We start from the raw sequence: 13071 nt of genomic DNA, 5'->3' as shown, positions 1-13071 counted from the left end.
CTAACCACATGGTCAATGTCTACTGGAGTTAGAGGGTGATAGGAATGGAAGCATAGGTGGCACGGCCTACGTCTCAGCCTGCTTCACCCCCAGGGTCCCCATAGCCCAAAACCCAAAGTGCAGCATACACAGGAATCAATATGGAGGAGGCTGGACACTACTGAACAGTGACAGGGGCTCATGGAAACACAGGTGGACACAAAAGTGCAACACATGCAGGCTATCAGAGAATCTGTCCAGGGTGCCTCATGGAGGATTGTGAGGGACATGGACCAGGACCAATCTGCTGTTACATCTGCCACCCAGACTGTCGTGGACAGGTGGTGAGGGAGATGACAGAGGACATTTCTGCTTTTGCTGAGGCAATGCAGGCCAGCATGCTCCTAAAACTCCAGCACATCCGGGGGCCTGAGTCAGACCAGTCCACCTCCATCACCCCATAGAGGAATCCCTGCCCAGCACCCCAAGGTGCCACTCCTTGTGCCATCTGGCTCCACTGGTGCTGGAGCAGGCATGCAAGGGCAAGAGGCCACGCAAGTGACTGTAGATAGCACTCTGTACAGCGGCACAAAGGAGGTGGGGCATGGGCATTTTGAGGAGGTGTAAGGGGGCGGGGAGGTGGGTGGGTATGGAGTTTTGGAGATGGTATTTTTGGGAGGTGGAGGTGTTTGAGGAGGGCCTTTTCACAAATCAAAATTAAATACTAGTTCACTTGAAGCAATGCTAGGACATTCCTTATTTTGTGTATGTGTTTAATTCATATTGTGACAAAGTACACAGGTGCGTAGCATGTGGATATCAATGTGCTCAAAAGAAATGTCCATCAGTTCTTGCTGGACCAGACATCCATCCCAACCCTCTTCTGCTCACAGCGTGGCAGCGCACACCTGTAGGTAGTGAGTCCTCCTCTTCGGGGGGAGGGTGGCAAGTCCTCATCGGGGGCAGAGGGACATTCTGCTTGAGGCAAATGTTGTGCAGCATGGCACAGGCAAGAACCATGTGTACAATCTTCTCTGGCCAGTGCATGAAGACCCCAGAAACGACCAAAGGTCTGCTCAATGCAGAGCCTGGTCCAGACGGGTGCATCATTGTAGGCCACCTCTTACGGAGCCTGTGGATTCCGCACAGGTGTCATCCACCATGGTAGCTGGTGGTATCCCGAGTCACCTGCAAAGGCAAAGATCATAGGTGTCAGTCACAGAGCATTGTGGATGAGTTGCCTTTTGACAACAGCATGTTGATGGATACTCTCTGCATGCATTTTACAAGTATTGTCAATGTACCACTACAGTACTTGCATGTGGAGTCATTCACTATTGGGGGACACTTGCGTTGTCGTGTAACACCATGCACACTGCTCACGGCCTGCATTTGCGGCTTTCAGGGACTATGATTGGCATGGCAGAAAGCCATGGTGCCTGTGTTGGGTATGTGCATTGCTCTTATACATGTGCCGCGATGGGTGATTTATTGTACGTCTGCAGGTGTGTGTTGTCTGCGTCTAGTCCATAATGGCTTCACATACACGCTTATCCGGTTATCCGCATACATGGCATGACCCATACCAGTGTTGCTTTCTTTTGCTGAAATGTGATCTGTTTTGTTCCATGTATAGGGGTGTGTAATGTTGCATTGTGGTTTCTGTAGTCCTGTGTGTCTGTGTTGCTAGCCTGTTGGGGCAATTTGCATTGACGACCTACTACTGCATTGTGAAGCATGTTAAAGTCCTGTGGGCTGTAGGCTGCCATGTGCGGTGTGAGTGGGAAGGTACTGCATGTACAGGGCCTTAAAAGGGCATGCAATGTTCAGTTGTGGTAATGTCACCTCCTTCACATGAGATTTCACCGGTGCTGTGATATCAGTTTGTGTGTCTGGCACTTGTAGTCACCCAATATCCATGTCCATTGCCCTCTGTTCCTCTCCATGTTTCCTGGCAATTTTCGATTTTCTGTGGTATGTCCACAGGACCGTGGCATCATTGGTGCAACCAGGGTAGCAGACACAGCAATGTGTAATGAGGAGGTCAGGATCACAGCAGTGACCTGGATATTGAGGGAGTGCTACTGCTTCCAGGTTACAGTATACCTCTTCAGATTCCTGCAGTGCCACCAATGCCACATGGTGCAGTCCTGAGCAGAAATCACATTGGGCATGTGGGCTACTGAATAGAAACATGACTTCAAGGCATTCTCCTGTGCCATGGTGGTGGGCAAGGAGATGTGCCCAGAAACGAGGCTCAGATGGGTTTCCAGCACCTAGTTAGTTAATGCTCTCAATGTCATCCTGGATCAGGGTGAACCTCTCAGAAATGGTCTCCCTGTTCAGCCGATACAGGATGATTTGCTAGTTTTCAGTCAAGGTCCAGGGTGAGGGCCTGACCTGGGCATGGGAGCTCACCTTACATGGCTTCTCCTCCTCCTTCTCCTCCTCTCTGCACCCTGTATCATGTGCTTCTCTCCTAGCCTGTGCAGCTCAATGTGGAGCAGGACCAACTGCATGTCAAAATTCACAACAGCTAGTGGCAGCATGGTGTTGGGAAGTGTATTTGGGAAAGGTGTGGGCCTTATGTACCCTTCCTGCGTGGATTTGGTGAACCTGTAGCTTGATTTCCATCACCTGTATGCATTTACTTTCACCTTCAAGGTGGAAGTAACTGCAGTGTGTTTTTGGCTGAAATACTGCCCATTTTCGATTTTCGGTGGTATGTCGGCAGTATTTCAGTTTGTAATACAGCAGAAATACTGTTTTGAATCTCGGTCGTAATTTCTCTGGTGGTATTAGCGCCAGGGCGAATTCTGCCATATGTTGGCGGTAATTCCACTGGACATTAACTCCTTATTCGGCGTTGTGGTAGAAGTGGCGATATTTCTGTTACCTCCACTTTCACTGTATTCCGCCAAACTCATGATGAGCCCTATAGTTTAGACGCAGGCATCATGAACATGTACTTTACAGTAGCTGTTGTCATATCTTTGAGCAGTGCCATCATGTGGAAATGTTTATATGGCCATGCCAAGCATCATAGACGGAGCTGGCACAGAAGGCAGTGGCAGTGGCGAGAGCCACCTAGGTGCTGGGAAATGTGGTTTCCTGTAACCCATTTGCAGAACCTTTCAAGCATAGAGGTAGTCCAGCCCTGAACCACAGATGCTCTGCAGGCAGTCCTCCTGGAGAAAGCTCTTGTCACAGAGTAGGCTCTTTGATGGGCACCAGGTGAGAGCAATTGCAGAGCCGTGCTTGTATTGTTTTGATTTTTTATGAACATTTTCAGTAGCCCATTGTGTATGCACAAGAACTCAACACTACCATTCTGGAATGTTTGCCTGCCTTCTGAAATGTGCTACCCTGCCGACATGCATTCATGTGTGAACAACATCACAAACTAGACAAAACTCTGTAAATTTAAACCATATGCCCATCAGTTTTGCAACACTCCAAATCTCCTATTATTATTTTCAATTACACAACTCTGCCAAAAATGCGCCATTTACAATAATTGTAACCATGAGATGTTCGAGTCTGTACAATGTCACAACACAAACTCTGCACAGACCCACAAGAGACCACCATTACTCACACAGATACAAACAAACCGCAAGCAGTTATCCATGTGCTCATGCATCAATGTTGCAGAAGCATTAATCATGCAGGTACACACATAGACCCTGAGATCACAATACAAACACCTTCTCACAGGAAAACCTCAGATGTGCGCCCCATAATGATGAATGCATTCAAAGGTTTGCATGTCACAACACATGCCAACTGTACACAAAAACTCTCATGGTCCTTAGGATACAAAACACTGCCCCATAACGCAAACAGGTTGCCTCTAAGAACGTATGAGTCCAAATGATACATGCCAACATACATGTGAATGTCACACCAGGCACACAGCTCCTCCTGACAAAGGTATCCATGCTCAAGGACCAACTAGCTGGGTAACCTCTCAAGTATACAACCTCCTTTTGAACGTTTTTATACCCTTTGCCAAAGGAGGCTTGAGGGCAAGGACCTACACTGCATTTTCATGCTCTGTGTTGTTCATGCATAGAAGTTCACTTTCACTGAAGATAAAATAGGTTTGCAACAGTTGTGCAACACCATTGACCTGACCAAGCTTCAGCCCCTCCCGCCCGCCAAACCTTTAGGCTACTGTTTCTGGCACCCTTCTAGCAGATCTTAAAGGTCAATATAGGTCTGTAATTCATAAGGTCACTTCTGCCCCCTTTTTAAATATCGGAATTGCCACTGACATAGCTCTCAACTCACACGCTTTTGGCGGGTGTCACCCGCCTTGTAAACAGCTGACTCACCCGCCAAGCCTCCAGCACGCCCATTCATTTCAATGGGCCTCTCACCCGCCAAAAACAAAATCGGGTGTTTTCACCCGCCTTTGTGATACGAATGGTTGAGAGTTATGCACTGATCACTTCCAGGAAGGGGCCGTGGATCCCCTTGACTTATTAATGATCATTAAAAAGGCTAAACGTATAGTTAACTGTCTTCTTTTGAATTTGAAAGGCATATTTGTATCAGATGGAATGAGAGGTATGTGCGGTATAAGAACAGTATCTAAGTTCCACCGATTGCACGGGCCTCTATGATGTGTCTTTAGTAATCGCGTTATTGTCAACCTTGTTCCATTGCAGAGTCCCCGTGATGGCATAAGATTGCGCAGCAGCATAATTACAGCACCTACTTTCGGTTTTAGCTCATGAGGATGCATTCATCCTACAGCTTTTCACTCTTTAAAGACTGCAAATTTGAACTGGTAATTAACTAGTCATTGACACTGGAACCGCCGTGCCCTGTGTGAAGAAGTTGAAGGTGACTGTGGAAACCGTGCTCATTCTGTTTGTTAAAATGGTGGCTGTTGTTGAAGTGGAAGGTCACACAAAGGTGCTCTTTGCCATTTGGTCAGCAGAGGGCAACCTTAGACTGGTGAATTGCATCAGAAACATCCTTCCCCATCCCTCAAACACCCTTCCCCATCCCTCAAATGTATGTTTCATTGCCCTGGTTTGCACGTTTCAAGATCATTGGATTTACCTGTGCCCAACACACATCTTCACGCACTCATCCACCCACCAATACTGCCATATTCACTCACTCATCCATCCACCTATGCTACCAGAGTCTTTAACTCATTCATCCATACATAGACAAGTTAAACCCAGCCATCCAATCACCCAGCACATACATAAACATGCTCACCCACTCGTTCATGGATCTCTAAAACCATATTCCTCCATCCATTCATCCCTATGCATCCACTCACCTGTTCCACTAACAAATACCAACAAATCCAGACCTTTCGGATTTGTCCATGTTTGTTCCTGAAATGCTCCCACTGCGTCTAAGAACCCTATTAAGATAGCAACGTAAATGCACGATAATGTTATTCATGGAACAGCAGACCTTTGCATGCCTGCCTTCCACGCCATCACCCGAAGCGTGCGTCTAATTGCGGCTTCTGCCGACCCGTCTCCCAGCAGCGCGGGAGCCGCTTCCGGAAACGCAGCTAATGAGTCAGCAATAGGATGTCTGCAGGTGAGTCAGCCTGACCAAGGCAACAGAGGGGCGGGCGGCAGGCAAATGCAAATCTACAGCAACACCTGACCAGCTGGAAAGAGATGGGGGAGAAGTGTCTGGCGGCAACTCGAGAGAGGCCGGAGGTCAGAGAAATAGAGAGCAATACAATTATCGAGATTGATTAATGGCAACAAACACACTAGCGCACACGAGCAATTGAGCAGAGAAATAGAAAGAGGGCAATACAATTACTGAGATTGACGAATGACAACAAACAAACTAGCAATTGCAGCTCGGTAACTATCAACTGTTTGAGAAGCAGTTTTCCCTACCCCTGACAGTTAACGATTTCTGATGTTATTTCAGTGTTCAGTATACTTCTCAAGGCTGTCTTTTGGGATTGCAGGCTTTGGGCGAGCAAACCGGCCAGACATCAGTTTCATCTGCCTTCTCCATTAGAGAAAGCTGCTTGCAGCACCATACTGTTCGCTTGCAGTCAGAGAAAGAAACAAGCATTGGCAATGCCAATAGTTTTGCCGTTTACTGAGGTAATTTGCATTTTGCATGTATAGGTACCAGGGTGCAGGGAGGACGGTGTAAAGTTTTAATGGAGGATGGACAGGGTAGGGGCTGAGCGGACAAGGCCCACCCAAAATCTGCAAATTCCCATTGAGAAGCACTGTGTGGGCATTTACAAGTGTCAATGTCACTGTGATGGGCCCAACTACATTAGCTTCAGTCCCCACTTGTTAGTCAATGCTGGCTACGCCTCTGGCTTCATACATGCTCAGGCTGGAAATTGGCGGAATGTTTTCTAAGAGCAAAATGCTAGTGGTTTGTAGTTACCCTCACAGGGGTGGCTTTTAGAAGTGGGCGGTTTTTTGTAGGACATTATTAAAAACTGTGGGCTAGCAATTAGGACAAGGAATGCTACTGCTAATGCCAGCAGAATGCAGAAAGGGCTGCTACTGGATTTCAGTAAACTTACCAGCAGGACAGGCGTGTTAACATCAATGGGGTTAATGACTGGTGTCCTGGTCCGGTGGAGCTTGGCCTTCACCCCTTAGCGCACACTACCATGCTTCCCTTCGAAAGAGGTCACCAGAGTCTTGGGGTAAGGGGGAAACAAAGAAAAGATGAGCATTTGCATTCATCACAAATCACCAGCTCGTTCTTTGCTCTGCAACGAGTGCCCATATAATTGATGATGCTTGGTCTATTACTAGCAGATTAGAAGAATCCTCAGAAACAGACAAAGCATGTTTCACTTTTGGCAGTCAATGTCTTACTGAACCAGAGAAAGGTTTTACTGGCCCTAGATGGGTATATCAGTTATGGTCTACTTGCCCAGAGAAAGGGTTTACTGGTCATTGATGGGTATACCTGACCAGAAACCTATCACAAACCTATCACAATCATTTCAGATTACCCCAATAACGCCATTGGTGTTATTACACTCATTTAGACCTGCACGCCTGCACACCTGCACTGCATCTTATCAGTTACAGGGAAGAACTCACTCTAGCAGATGGAAGCTGAACGAGAACTCGTGTTTTCCTGCTGGCCGAACTGTAGCTGCTTCGTTATCTGTGCAAAACCCAAAGGAAGACATTGAAATTAACATTATCACAGGTTTTGCAACATTTCCGGTCTCCCATTTGCTCTGCTGAGCAGTCAGTACCTTCCATACAGAAGAGGAGGAAGTGCACTGAGGCCCTTTAAATGTGGCCTATAGAAAATACAAGAAACTAATCTCAATGCCATTTCATATATGCATAAACACTTAATATTGGCCATCATTTTAGGGCACACAACAAACCAAACAGTGTATTGGCAGCAGTACTCCTTTAAGCGAGCTATGAAAGATGAAAGCCTGAGCGGTCCCCATGTGGGTTCGTTATTGCACAAAAACGTAACAAATTGGATGGGATATTGTTTTTTTGCTCGTAGTATAACATACGTATTTTATATCATGAGCACAAACAGTGAGACCTGGATAACATGTTTGTGGGAGAGGAGCGTCCTGTGGGTGCTTGAGACTGGTGTTGTCCGCATGCAGGGACCTTACTGCAGACCAAGACACTCCAATGAGGAGTTGCCAGCTCCTACAACAAAGATAACCAGGTGAAACCACCGAGTAGAGTCTGATGCTCCCAAATTGCCCAGTACATGAGCCTTTAATTCATTATCATTCTGTCTCTATTTTTCTTTTTTCTTATTGCTTTCATAGGGTAATTTTTCACTTATTCTGAGAGTATGTTGTATCTTCCATTAATGATAGAATCCTTTGTATAAAATGTCAGGAAGTATGTTATTCACAAAGAAATGGCTATTACTTCAAGCAGAAGAAAGACTCCTTGGTCTTTATATCACAATTAGCCAATGGATTTCGGTGATTAACACCTTCTTCTGGACTACACATGCTTCATATTTACATTAAATCCACAAAGTAATATATTCATAATAAATCCATAAATCCAATGTTCAGTACATACCATTGTGTGTCAAACGTATCCAGTGTCGAAAATGGAGGAAGCACAAAATAGAATATAAAATCACCATAAGTCTCATTATCCTTGTTCCATTTAGATATGCAAGCATCGTATTCATTTCTCTGGATATTTAATACATGAAAAACCGCTCTGATCATACCTTCATTAAGGAGTCTTTCAACTTACATTCTATGCAATCCTTCCTAAGATCGTCTTGTGACAAGCGTCTTGTGACAAGCGTGGTCACCTGCAATATATCTTTCTGTCAGAATATTCACTACATATGATCGCAGTAAACAGCAATCGCCATCGCGCTTACCTAAGGCGGCATACATCCGTAGTAACACTCGCCGAGGAAACCTGCATGGACGCACGGCTTTCGGAAGCTTTTATTTGTTGCTATGGAGACCTAACATGGCGTCGCACTCTATCAGCAAAGTGCTGACGTACTCACGCCTCACGCCCCACCCTCCATTGGCAACGGGAGGGCGGGACTTGGTCTCCATGTAATGCATTACGTTACCAAAACAACGATCAGCTCGCCGTGAATCCATTTACAACATGCTACATAATTAACACTGCGATTTTGTACGGATTGTTCTCAAGTCTGTAAATAACAATCTATTTGGTTATTCTTAATCACAAATAGAATATCTTAGCGCAATACTCAAATCTTGCCTCTCGATTTCTGGGTTCCATTCACCATCACCCTGGGTAACCTTCCAACGTTACCCTAAATACCTTTCACTCATGTTAGTTACTGGGCATCATGGTTTGATCCTGCAGCCTAAAATTCTCAGGTAATCTAATTACCTGCATGCTAACAATCTGCAAAAAACATTTGTGTACAATCTTTATGCAATACCCACACTGGGTGGTTACTTGAATGTTCATACATTCGGACTGCAACAGAACTCTACAGGGGGAATTAAACATGTATATGTAGCTTCCATGAATTAACTCCCGAAGTGTGCTTCATCATATGTACAGTACATCTCCCTTCTTTCTAAAGACTACCATGAAGGCGCATCTCACCTGTCTAACAATGTAGCTCCATTCCCATTGGCGTCCAATTTGCTCTAAACATTTATATTCTAGGCCGATAAATTTCCATTTGCCAGGTTACATAAGTGTTTGTTTTCCTTTGTTCAATGGATCAATCTCTTGCATCTATAGTATATATAGACACAATTACACTTTGCTAGCAACATTAAACAAACACATCTGCAAACACATTGGTTACGATGTTAACCTTCATAATGCATGTGATTTATAGAAAGCAGACAAAGTGTATTTCCTCATTGAGACCTCTCTGTGTCAATGTTCCGTGCATGTCATTCCAGAAAGATTCTCTCTGATCCAATTTCTTTTGTATGTTCTCGTGGGGATACCATTTTGACACTACTTCTAAAACCTGGAACTGAATCTGTGCCAGGTTATGTTTTCTCTCATGCCAATGCCTTGCCACAGCCGAATTTATATTATGGTTTCTAATGCATGACCTGTGTTCGTTCCATCTCATTTTCGCTGTTCTTTTCGACTGCCCCACATAGTATAGGCCGCACAGGCATTTCATTGCATAAATTATGCTTTGTGTATCGCATGTTGCATATTTGCGTAATTTAACTTGTTCTCCAGTGTGTGGATGGTTAATTATGTCTCCTCTAAGTACATACCCACAATTGCTGCAATGAAGACACAGCAATGTCCCCGTTCATGCTGTGCTTCTTCTTTCTGTTATGTGTCTTGTTTTGACCAATCTAAGTTTCTGCTTCTTTGGTAGGCAAAGGCGGGGAGGTCTCTAAACAGATGTTCAACTCATTGGTCGCATACAACCATTCTCCAATTACTCTTTATTATGTTTTGTATTCTGTTACTCTGTTTGGAGTACTACTGTGTTAGGTTTTTCTTTCATCCTCAGGAGGTCTTCTCTCTTCTGGGTTTCAATACATGCTCCGGCCAAGGTATGTGTCTAATGGGATAACTCTAGGATATGGATCTAGGGCCTAAAATCGAATTTCTGCTTGCTTAGTTGACTCAAAGGTGTGATCCTCGGCAATCAATCTATTAGTAATGCTCTGCTAAGGCTAAGGGCAATTGCTGCTGTGACTTTGCACATTGGCAACAGTTTAAAGGCAGGGGTCACACAGATTCTGCTAGTGGAGGAGACAAATATTTTAATGAGTGCCGGGCATAGTGTCAGTGTGAAAATACAGTCAACTGCGGGCTACTTTGTAATGTTGTCCACCTCAGTGGTGCTATGCTCTGTCTGGCACACCAATGTACACACATTTAAATTCTCCAGATTACTGCAGCTGACACAAGATGCAAATCTGCACAGGTTGGGTGGGCTTCTGAGGGCTGCACCTTGCCAAGGTGGCCCAACAAGGCCTGAAAGGATGTCTGGGGTTGCTTGTGTTTCCATACAGAGGGGTCCTGGCCTTGCAGTTTGGGCTAGGCTGCTACCATTGGTGACAGCACCTGACTGATTTGCTTATGGCTGGACCCCTTTTGCGATGGCGCAGACGGGTTAAAAAACAGTGGTGTGGAAGGTTGCCCAGAGCATTGCCAGTAGTTCAGATTCATTCAAAACCTCCCACCCATCACTTTTGTGGGTATAGTTTGTCTCACTATGTGAGAGATGGCATACCCAGATGTGGGTCCCTTGCTGGCTGCGTCATAGAGAACCAAGCTGCACCTCACTGAGGAGGCCCAACAAGGCCGAAACATGTCTGGGGGTGCTTGTGTTTCCTTGCAGAGGGGATCTGGCCTAGCAGTTCGGGCTGGGCTGCTACCATTGGTGGCAATATCTGACTGATTTTCATATGGCTGGACCCCTTTTGCAATGGCGCTGACGGGCTAAAAAACGGTGGTGTGAAAGGTTACCCAGAGCAATGATAGTGGTTCAGGCTCATTCAAAACCTTCCACCCATCACTTTTGTGGTAAGAGGTTGTAGTCCCCTCAGCCCAGGAAGTGGCCAGCAGATTCCATCTTGACCAACACGGACAGCTGTAAATACCTGTCATTCACAAGCGAGGCCAGTCTGTGAAAATTCGGGCAGAACAGAATTTCAGCAAACCCAAGAACCCCTGTCATGTTCACCACTCCCGCTTTCATGACTTGTTCACCCATCGCCGGTCCTCGATGAAGAGACTGCCAGCAAAGGAATGGTGTCCCTGGAGCCCTTCCCGGCGGTTAGTTTGTGGCAGCACAGACAGTGCTTCAGTGTACATGTTAGGAAAGATTCCTCTTTACTGCACCTTTCCTTACATTTCTATGGACCCAAACCTTTTTGCTTTTATTTTTGTATCTGCCCTGTTCTTTTTACAGTTCAGTGAAGCCTTAAGCTTCACTACACTGGCTTTTGCTCATCTGTTATGGGGGAACTGACATGTCCTTCAGGCTGTCAGTACTGGGAAACAATGTTTCCCTTAGTCTTATTTCTTTGTTACTACTTTTAGTTACTTGCTTTCACTTGTGGTAACTTTTTTATCATTGTACAATGCATCTTACAATGCAGTACAATGGGGTACACTTTTTGTTTTGCCGTTGACTTACACTCAGAGGATTCTTAGTTACTCAGGGTGTGCTAAATGTACAAGCTGGTGGCAGCCGTTACTTTTTGGGACTTTTCATTTGAGCTTTAACATTTACTGTATTTGGCTAAAAACTGTTGCTAGTGGCCAAACATGGCTATGCCACAATATTTGCCGCTTGTCCTTTGGACATCTTGTCTTTTAGCCTTCATCCTGGCCTGTGAGGCCAGGAAAATCCTTACATGGACTTGCAGTGCCTGGGAAAGCAGAGGCTTTTGGCGGGTTACTGGAGGGCTGTGTGTGTTTGCTACCATGAAGTGGGCTCGGACTGTCTGGTCCCAAGCCACATACTGGTGCCAGTGTGTCTGGGTGGAATAAATGAGTTTTTATACCAGTGATCCTGATTGAACCACTGCTGGGGTGTGTGTGGCATATCTATAATTGGCTAGTTGAGGCTGCTGCTCTTACCTGGCTTTTTGGATAAGAAGAGGACCCTTGCATCCACTCTAGAGAGATCCTGTAAGAAACAGAAAGATCCAAGACTCCTGTACAACTGCAAGACGCATGAGGAAACCGGAGACCTGTCGGAAGAATGCTTGGCGACCAGCTTCTGCTGCTGCCCTGGGAGATCCCTGTCTTGAAGGTGATCTCAGCAGTTCTGCGAAGGAGTTGCGACCCTTGGAGTGGAAGGAACATCCATTCTCGACGTCAGCTTGGAGTCCTGTAAAGAAGAGCCTTCGGAAGTGCCCCGCAACTGCCCTGTGGCTGACCAGCTCTGAGTTTGGGGTACCATGCTGCAGATGTTGACTTTCCAAGTTGAGGCTTGGAACTGGGGGGATCCTCAGCTTGTGCTACAAGACTTACCTTGTGAAATGTCGTGGTCCTAGCATCAAGGAGACCCGAGATAGGAGGGAAAGTCTGATCATGACAAGGGAGTCCTTTTGCGTCAGTGCCCGATGTCCGAAATTGCTTACCTGCATCCATTCTTGTCCTGAGAGGGGCCCTGCATCGAGTGTTGCTGCATTCTTCCACTGAGAGTCCTTGCACCATCATCAGACACTGACCAGAGAGCTGCTCGAACCTGCAACTCCCTGGGGATCAAGGACTGAGGCTGATGGTGGGAAAAGTGACATTGTACCTCCTTCATCCAACCTGCCAAGTCTCATGAAGAATCAGAGTACAGGGGGTGAGTTATAGAGATACTTACTTGGCCCCCTAAACTCCCTTTAAAAGTTTGCTAACTTTTACAAAACTTTTCTAATACTTTAGCTTTGCCAGAACTTGTTCTCACAAGCATTTCAAAAGTTGGGAACACGTTTATTAGTTATATTAACTTGTCACCTGACATTGGGAACTGTTCGCTGGACCCCAGAGACCGTACCTTCATGTTTTCCAGCTTCAAAGAACTGTATGAAAGTTTGCTGAATATTTGGGCGCTAGGCCCCAGACAACATAGGGTTGGACTTTTGAAGTTAGAGTTGATTCTCTGTGGACTGAATTGTAGTGC

At 45.8% G+C, this 13071-nt stretch overlaps 1 long non-coding RNA gene across 1 annotated transcript; it reads right to left on the bottom strand.

Annotated features, from left to right (window-relative positions):
- Positions 1-751: 751 nt before the first annotated feature.
- On the bottom strand, positions 752-8269 carry LOC138566033 (uncharacterized). Its single transcript, XR_011301797.1, has 4 exons — positions 8188-8269; positions 7056-7122; positions 6524-6643; positions 752-1167 (listed from the first exon to the last, which is right to left on the bottom strand). It is a non-coding gene; the product is annotated as an uncharacterized lncRNA (long non-coding RNA).
- Between the last annotated feature and the right edge of the window lie 4802 nt (positions 8270-13071).

The sequence above is a fragment of the Ambystoma mexicanum genome, chromosome 2p, assembly GCF_040938575.1.
Source record: "Ambystoma mexicanum isolate Mex_15411 chromosome 2p, UKY_AmexF1_1, whole genome shotgun sequence".
Classification (NCBI taxonomy): domain Eukaryota; kingdom Metazoa; phylum Chordata; class Amphibia; order Caudata; family Ambystomatidae; genus Ambystoma; species Ambystoma mexicanum.
This window is presented reverse-complemented; position numbering and strand designations above follow the sequence as displayed.